This window comes from Equus asinus, chromosome 24 (genome assembly GCF_041296235.1).
Source record: "Equus asinus isolate D_3611 breed Donkey chromosome 24, EquAss-T2T_v2, whole genome shotgun sequence".
Classification (NCBI taxonomy): domain Eukaryota; kingdom Metazoa; phylum Chordata; class Mammalia; order Perissodactyla; family Equidae; genus Equus; species Equus asinus.
This window is the reverse complement of record NC_091813.1, coordinates 1,555,428-1,564,565: the sequence shown is the minus strand read 5'-3', so window position 1 is coordinate 1,564,565 and position 9,138 is coordinate 1,555,428.

Here is a 9,138-nt window from a genome sequence, read left to right as displayed (position 1 = left end):
CACCATGGCCACGCAATGCAGGAGGGGTCTGCGGTAGAGGTAAGGCCTAGAGCAAGTCGGAGCGTCCGTGGTCAGGGCCGCGAGCCCGCGCTGCCCCGGGCTCGCCATCTCTGGCCACACTGGGCTTAGCTAGGGATCTACAAGGCCCCTGTGCGGCTCCCAAGTCAGTGCCTCCCCTCAGGCCGAGAGACCAAGGGAGGCAGAGACTGGGACGGAGGTGCCGATCAAACAGCACCTCCCAACCAAAGAGCCAGCGCCACGCCGCTGGCTCGGCCCGCCACGGTCACTCCCACACCCGCGGGGAAACCCCAGCAAGGGGAACGCGCGGGCACGCGCCCGAGCCTGCCCGCCCCCACACGGCACGCCGTGGGGGGCGACGAGGCACCCGTCCCCCCCGAGGGGGACGAGGGGCACGCCTCCCTTACCGACTCGACCCCCCCGCTCCTCAGACACACCAGCGCAGTGGTTACCTGAGGAGGCCGACGGGAACAGAGAACGACACCGCCACTCGGCCTCGGGCGCCTGAGGGACGACCTGGAACGCTCCAGGGGCACCGCCAACGGCCTGGGGAACGCGCTCACGCGCCCGGGAAGGCGCGCGGCGCGGCGGCAACACGGCCCGCCCCACCGCGGGGAGGGCCGCCCGCGAGACACAGCCAAGAGGCACAGGCAGAGCATCCGCCGCGTCACGGAGACCCCGACACCGCCCACGCCACGAGGCACGGGGCGGGGGAGCGAGGTCGGGCCGGATTCCGCACCCCTGCCGCCTCCCACACGCCACTCGCAGCGGGGGAGAACGGGCGAGGGGACCCGCGGGCAGAGCGAGAAGAGCGGTCCCGTTCGCCATGAACGTCCGTCCCTCGTCTGGCACGGCTTAGGCCCGGCCCGGGAGAGCACAGCATCACCACATCGGTCGGCAGCATAACGCGAGGGACCCCCGAGCAAGGGAAGGCCGGCGAGGACAGCGAGCGGAGGAGCCTGCTTCAGCCTCACCGACCCCTCTCCTCCTCCAGCAAGCGCGGGCGACGACCCCAGGACGAGAACGCCTGACACGCACTGGCACGGAGCCGGTGGGATGGGGTAAGTCGCGACCGCACCCGGGTGCCGGCGGCAGGGAGTGCACGTGGTAGAGGACCCCGCGCCCCTAACCCCGCCGCCCTCGGGTACCAGAGACCGGAGGTGGCACCACGGTCGTGGGGGCGCCTGGAACGCACAAGAGCCGGCGCGCAGGCCCCAGCGGGCGGCTCAAGCGGCGGGGGTGGAAACGGGCGTCCGGTTCTCGGCCAGAGCCCGGAGCCCTCCCCGCACACGCATCCAGGCACCCGGAAGCTCTCGGGCGACTGTCACCCGAGCAGAGCGTGTCAGCACTTATCTGGCGGCACAAAACCACCCATTCGGGGGCAAGAATCGCCGCGCCCGGAGACGGGGCCCACCCACGGATCACCAGGGGAACCCCTGGATCACGGCCACGGCCACCAGACCCCAAGCACGACCCCATCGCCACCAGGCCCGGAGCTCCCGGGGCCATCTGGTCGACCCCAGAAGCGTGGCGGCAGGGGGAGCCGGGGACAGCCTCCCCGGGCCGCCCGCGCGGGCCGGGACCGGTCGGTCCCTCCCTCTGAGTCGCCGGGTCAGGACTTAGAAAAGAATTCCGCGGAGGCGCCTCCGGCGACCGGGCCCGGGGCGGGACCGTGGCTCCCGTCCCTCAGCCGGGGCTCCACCTACGCCTCGAGCCGGCCCCCTCCCGCCTCCGGACAAAGACGCGACCCGCGAAACTCGGAGAGAGAAGTCCGGTCCGACGGCCCGGACCCACCCCGGGCACGCGTCCGGGCCGGGGACGCCCTCCCCGGCCCGCCCTCGAGGGCTCCCGGGGCCGGTCCACGCTCTTCTCCAGGGCGGGACTTGGAAAAAAAAACTGCCACGGAGGAGGAGGCATCCGAGGACCGGGCCCGGTCCCCACCGCCAGAGCCGGTCGACTCGGAAGACCAGTGGGGAAAAGGCCAGCCCGGCGGCCGAGCCCGTCGCGCCCTCCACGGGCCTCCCCCGCAAGGCCCCGGCCGGTCGCCCACCTCCGGAGCGGGGCGCGGAAAGGGGATCGGCGACGCGGAAGGCCCGACCACCGGGCCGCCCTCGGGACGACGGCCGGGCACGGGACGAGCTCCCTCGCCCGTTCCCCCGCGGCGGCCCCCCACCCCCTCCCGGGGACGGAGGGGCACCGGCGGCTGCTGGTCGACCCGTCCGGGAGGCCCCACACCCCGGCCGGCACCGGGCGGCGCGGCGACAGCCACCTCCCTCAGTAGCCTGCACCTCCAATCTCCGGCGAGCGGGCGTCGCGCTCACGCCCCGGCGCCACCGGGCCAGATCCCGCCAGCGACGCCGGCCTCCCGGGACTCTGCCTCGGTCACCGCGGCCGAGTCCCGTCCCTTGGCCCGCGTCGCCGGAGCTCCGGAGGAAAGAGACGATATAAAAGCGGCCGCCAGGTGGCACCCGGCGACCGACGACCGCCTCAGCGGGACGGAGCCGGAGCGCGGGCCCGCCGGGGAGCACAGCCGGGCCGCCGGGCCGCCCGATCCCGTCCCGGAGCCCCCTCGGACCCAGCCTCCCGGCCCAGTGCGGCCCCGGGGCGTCCGCCCGCGGGCTCCCGGCCGCCAAGGCGCAGCCCCAGCCGCAGGAGGGGGACTCGGAAAAGGTTTCTCGGGCGATCACCGGGAAGGGGAAGGGGAGAGTTCCCCCCAGAGAGGCCAGGGGGCGGCCCGGGCCGGGCTGGGCCGGTGCGGCCGGGAGGCCGCCGCTTCCCGGAGCGGCTGGAGCGCCCCCGGGGTTCCCGGGAGGACTTAGAAAATCAGGGCGGGCGGGGACGGTCAAACCGAAACCAGGCACGTCATCCGAGAAGGACCGTGATGACGGGAGGAGGAAAGCTTTCCAGTCCAGAGGGCCTGTCGAAGGCAGGCGGAGAGTCTACCCGCTGAAACTGACGAAGATGGGCAAAAGAAGCTAGCTCAGGCGCCGACATTTAAGGAAATAAAAAAAAAAAAGCACGAGGGCGTGGAGAAATGGGGAAAAATCAACACTGAGAAATCTACCCTCTGAAACCGACGAAGATGGGCAACAGGGGCTAGCTCAGGTGGCGATTTTTAAGGAAAAATGAAAGGAAGTGCGTGGAGACCTGGGGAAAAAGCAACACGGAGAAATCTACCCTCTAGAACTGAGAAAGAAGCGCAACAGAGGCTAGCTCAGGTGGCAATCTTTAAGCAAAAAAAATAAGATAAAAAAATACAATGGCGAGGAGACCCGGTGAAAAAGCAACCCTGAAAAAGGTACCCTCTGAAACTGAAGAAGCAGGGCAACAGTGCCTAGCTCAGGTGACAATCTTTAAGCAAAAGAAACAAACAAGGGCGTGGGGAGCTGGCGAAAAGGCAACACTGAGAAATCCACCCTCTGAAACTGAGGAAGATGGGCAACAGAGGCTAGCTCAGGTGGCAATCTTTAAGCAAAAGAAACACACAAGGGCGTGGAGACCTGGGGAAAAAGCAACACGGAGAAATCCACCCTCTGAAACTGAGGAAGATGGGCAAGAGAGGCTACCTCAGGTGGCAATCCTTAAGCAAAAACAAAGCACAAAGGCGTGGAGCCCTGGGGACAAAGCAACCCTGAAATATCTACCCTCTGAAACTGAGGAACATGGGCAAGAGAGGCTAGCTCAGGTGGCACTCGTTAAGCAAAAACAAAACCCAAAGGCGTGGAGACCTGGGGAAAAAGCAACCCTGAAATATCTACCCTCTGAAACTGAGGAAGATGGGCAAGAGAGGCTGGCTTCAGGTGGCAATCGTTAAGCAAAAGAAACACACAAGGGCGTGGAGACCTGGGGAAAAAGCAACATTCAGAAATCCACCCTCTGAAACTGAGGAAGATGGGCAACAGAGGCTACCTCAGGTGGCAATCGTTAAGCCAAAGAAACACACAAGGGTCTGGAGACCTGGGGAAAAAGCAACACGGAGAAATCCACCCTCTGAAACTGACGAACATGGGCAAAAGAAGCTAGCTCAGGTTGCAACCTTTAAGCAGAAAAAAAACACAAGGGCGTGCAGACCTGGCAAAAAAGCCACAGTGAGAAATCTACCCTCTGAAACCGACGAAGATGGACAACAGAGGCTAGCTCAGGTGGCAATTTTTCAGGAAAAATAAAAGGAAGTGCGTGGAGACCTGGGGAAAAAGCAACACGGAGAAATCTACCCTCTAGAACTGAGAAAGAAGCGCAACAGAGGCTAGCTCAGGTGGCAATCTTTAAGCAAAAAAAATAAGATAAAAAAATACAATGGCGAGGAGACCCGGTGAAAAAGCAACCCTGAAAAAGGTACCCTCTGAAACTGAGGAAGCAGGGCAACAGTGCCTAGCTCAGGTGACAATCTTTAAGCAAAAGAAACACACAAGGGCGTGGGGAGCTGGCGAAAAGGCAACACTGAGAAATCCACCCTCTGAAACGGACGAAGATGGGCAACAGAGGCTAGCTCAGGTGGCAATCTTTAAGCAAAAGAAACACACAAGGGCGTGGAGACCTGGGGAAAAAGCAACACGGAGAAATCCACCCTCTGAAACTGAGGAAGATGGGCAAGAGAGGCTACCTCAGGTGGCAATCCTTAAGCAAAAACAAAGCACAAAGGCGTGGAGCCCTGGGGACAAAGCAACCCTGAAGTATCTACCCTCTGAAACTGAGGAACATGGGCAAGAGAGGCTAGCTCAGGTGGCAATCGTTAAGCAAAAACAAAACACAAAGGCGTGGAGACCTGGGGAAAAAGCAACCCTGAAATATCTACCCTCTGAAACTGAGGAAGATGGGCAAGAGAGGCTGGCTTCAGGTGGCAATCTTTAAGCAAAAGAAACACACAAGGGCGTGGAGGCCTGGGGAAAAAGCAACACGGAGAAATCCACCCTCTGAAACTGAGGGACATGGGCAAAAGAAGCTAGCTCAGGTTGCAACCTTTAAGCAGAAAAAAAACACAAGGGCGTGCAGACCTGGCAAAAAAGCCACAGTGAGAAATCTACCCTCTGAAACCGACGAAGATGGACAACAGAGGCTAGCTCAGGTGGCAATTTTTAAGGAAAAATAAAAGGAAGTGCGTGGAGACCTGGGGAAAAAGCAACACGGAGAAATCTACCCTCTAGAACTGAGAAAGAAGCGCAACAGAGGCTAGCTCAGGTGGCAATCTTTAAGCAAAAAAAATAAGATAAAAAAATACAATGGCGAGGAGACCCGGTGAAAAAGCAACCCTGAAAAAGGTACCCTCTGAAACTGAGGAAGCAGGGCAACAGTGCCTAGCTCAGGTGACAATCTTTAAGCAAAAGAAACACACAAGGGCGTGGGGAGCTGGCGAAAAGGCAACACTGAGAAATCCACCCTCTGAAACGGACGAAGATGGGCAACAGAGGCTAGCTCAGGTGGCAATCTTTAAGCAAAAGAAACACACAAGGGCGTGGAGACCTGGGGAAAAAGCAACACGGAGAAATCCACCCTCTGAAACTGAGGAAGATGGGCAAGAGAGGCTACCTCAGGTGGCAATCCTTAAGCAAAAACAAAGCACAAAGGCGTGGAGCCCTGGGGACAAAGCAACCCTGAAGTATCTACCCTCTGAAACTGAGGAACATGGGCAAGAGAGGCTAGCTCAGGTGGCAATCGTTAAGCAAAAACAAAACACAAAGGCGTGGAGACCTGGGGAAAAAGCAACCCTGAAATATCTACCCTCTGAAACTGAGGAAGATGGGCAAGAGAGGCTGGCTTCAGGTGGCAATCTTTAAGCAAAAGAAACACACAAGGGCGTGGAGGCCTGGGGAAAAAGCAACACGGAGAAATCCACCCTCTGAAACTGAGGGACATGGGCAAAAGAAGCTAGCTCAGGTTCTGCAACCTTTAAGCAGAAAAAAAACACAAGGGCGTGCAGACCTGGCAAAAAAGCCACAGTGAGAAATCTACCCTCTGAAACCGACGAAGATGGACAACAGAGGCTAGCTCAGGTGGCAATTTTTAAGGAAAAATAAAAGGAAGTGCGTGGAGACCTGGGGAAAAAGCAACACGGAGAAATCTACCCTCTAGAACTGAGAAAGAAGCGCAACAGAGGCTAGCTCAGGTGGCAATCTTTAAGCAAAAAAAATAAGATAAAAAAATACAATGGCGAGGAGACCCGGTGAAAAAGCAACCCTGAAAAAGGTACCCTCTGAAACTGAGGAAGCAGGGCAACAGTGCCTAGCTCAGGTGACAATCTTTAAGCAAAAGAAACACACAAGGGCGTGGGGAGCTGGCGAAAAGGCAACACTGAGAAATCCACCCTCTGAAACGGACGAAGATGGGCAACAGAGGCTAGCTCAGGTGGCAATCTTTAAGCAAAAGAAACACACAAGGGCGTGGAGACCTGGGGAAAAAGCAACACGGAGAAATCCACCCTCTGAAACTGAGGAAGATGGGCAAGAGAGGCTACCTCAGGTGGCAATCCTTAAGCAAAAACAAAGCACAAAGGCGTGGAGCCCTGGGGACAAAGCAACCCTGAAGTATCTACCCTCTGAAACTGAGGAACATGGGCAAGAGAGGCTAGCTCAGGTGGCAATCGTTAAGCAAAAACAAAACACAAAGGCGTGGAGACCTGGGGAAAAAGCAACCCTGAAATATCTACCCTCTGAAACTGAGGAAGATGGGCAAGAGAGGCTGGCTTCAGGTGGCAATCTTTAAGCAAAAGAAACACACAAGGGCGTGGAGGCCTGGGGAAAAAGCAACACGGAGAAATCCACCCTCTGAAACTGAGGGACATGGGCAAAAGAAGCTAGCTCAGGTTCTGCAACCTTTAAGCAGAAAAAAAACACAAGGGCGTGCAGACCTGGCAAAAAAGCCACAGTGAGAAATCTACCCTCTGAAACCGACGAAGATGGACAACAGAGGCTAGCTCAGGTGGCAATTTTTAAGGAAAAATAAAAGGAAGTGCGTGGAGACCTGGGGAAAAAGCAACACGGAGAAATCTACCCTCTAGAACTGAGAAAGAAGCGCAACAGAGGCTAGCTCAGGTGGCAATCTTTAAGCAAAAAAAATAAGATAAAAAAATACAATGGCGAGGAGACCCGGTGAAAAAGCAACCCTGAAAAAGGTACCCTCTGAAACTGAGGAAGCAGGGCAACAGTGCCTAGCTCAGGTGACAATCTTTAAGCAAAAGAAACACACAAGGGCGTGGGGAGCTGGCGAAAAGGCAACACTGAGAAATCCACCCTCTGAAACGGACGAAGATGGGCAACAGAGGCTAGCTCAGGTGGCAATCTTTAAGCAAAAGAAACACACAAGGGCGTGGAGACCTGGGGAAAAAGCAACACGGAGAAATCCACCCTCTGAAACTGAGGAAGATGGGCAAGAGAGGCTACCTCAGGTGGCAATCCTTAAGCAAAAACAAAGCACAAAGGCGTGGAGCCCTGGGGACAAAGCAACCCTGAAGTATCTACCCTCTGAAACTGAGGAACATGGGCAAGAGAGGCTAGCTCAGGTGGCAATCGTTAAGCAAAAACAAAACACAAAGGCGTGGAGACCTGGGGAAAAAGCAACCCTGAAATATCTACCCTCTGAAACTGAGGAAGATGGGCAAGAGAGGCTGGCTTCAGGTGGCAATCTTTAAGCAAAAGAAACACACAAGGGCGTGGAGGCCTGGGGAAAAAGCAACACGGAGAAATCCACCCTCTGAAACTGAGGGACATGGGCAAAAGAAGCTAGCTCAGGTTCTGCAACCTTTAAGCAGAAAAAAAACACAAGGGCGTGCAGACCTGGCAAAAAAGCCACAGTGAGAAATCTACCCTCTGAAACCGACGAAGATGGACAACAGAGGCTAGCTCAGGTGGCAATTTTTAAGGAAAAATAAAAGGAAGTGCGTGGAGACCTGGGGAAAAAGCAACACGGAGAAATCTACCCTCTAGAACTGAGAAAGAAGCGCAACAGAGGCTAGCTCAGGTGGCAATCTTTAAGCAAAAAAAATAAGATAAAAAAATACAATGGCGAGGAGACCCGGTGAAAAAGCAACCCTGAAAAAGGTACCCTCTGAAACTGAGGAAGCAGGGCAACAGTGCCTAGCTCAGGTGACAATCTTTAAGCAAAAGAAACACACAAGGGCGTGGGGAGCTGGCGAAAAGGCAACACTGAGAAATCCACCCTCTGAAACGGACGAAGATGGGCAACAGAGGCTAGCTCAGGTGGCAATCTTTAAGCAAAAGAAACACACAAGGGCGTGGAGACCTGGGGAAAAAGCAACACGGAGAAATCCACCCTCTGAAACTGAGGAAGATGGGCAAGAGAGGCTACCTCAGGTGGCAATCCTTAAGCAAAAACAAAGCACAAAGGCGTGGAGCCCTGGGGACAAAGCAACCCTGAAGTATCTACCCTCTGAAACTGAGGAACATGGGCAAGAGAGGCTAGCTCAGGTGGCAATCGTTAAGCAAAAACAAAACACAAAGGCGTGGAGACCTGGGGAAAAAGCAACCCTGAAATATCTACCCTCTGAAACTGAGGAAGATGGGCAAGAGAGGCTGGCTTCAGGTGGCAATCTTTAAGCAAAAGAAACACACAAGGGCGTGGAGGCCTGGGGAAAAAGCAACACGGAGAAATCCACCCTCTGAAACTGAGGGACATGGGCAAAAGAAGCTAGCTCAGGTTCTGCAACCTTTAAGCAGAAAAAAAACACAAGGGCGTGCAGACCTGGCAAAAAAGCCACAGTGAGAAATCTACCCTCTGAAACCGACGAAGATGGACAACAGAGGCTAGCTCAGGTGGCAATTTTTAAGGAAAAATAAAAGGAAGTGCGTGGAGACCTGGGGAAAAAGCAACACGGAGAAATCTACCCTCTAGAACTGACAAAGAAGCGCAACAGAGGCTAGCTCAGGTGGCAATCTTTAAGCAAAAAAAATAAGATAAAAAAATACAATGGCGAGGAGACCCGGTGAAAAAGCAACCCTGAAAAAGGTACCCTCTGAAACTGAGGAAGCAGGGCAACAGTGCCTAGCTCAGGTGACAATCTTTAAGCAAAAGAAACACACAAGGGCGTGGGGAGCTGGCGAAAAGGCAACACTGAGAAATCCACCCTCTGAAACGGACGAAGATGGGCAACAGAGGCTAGCTCAGGTG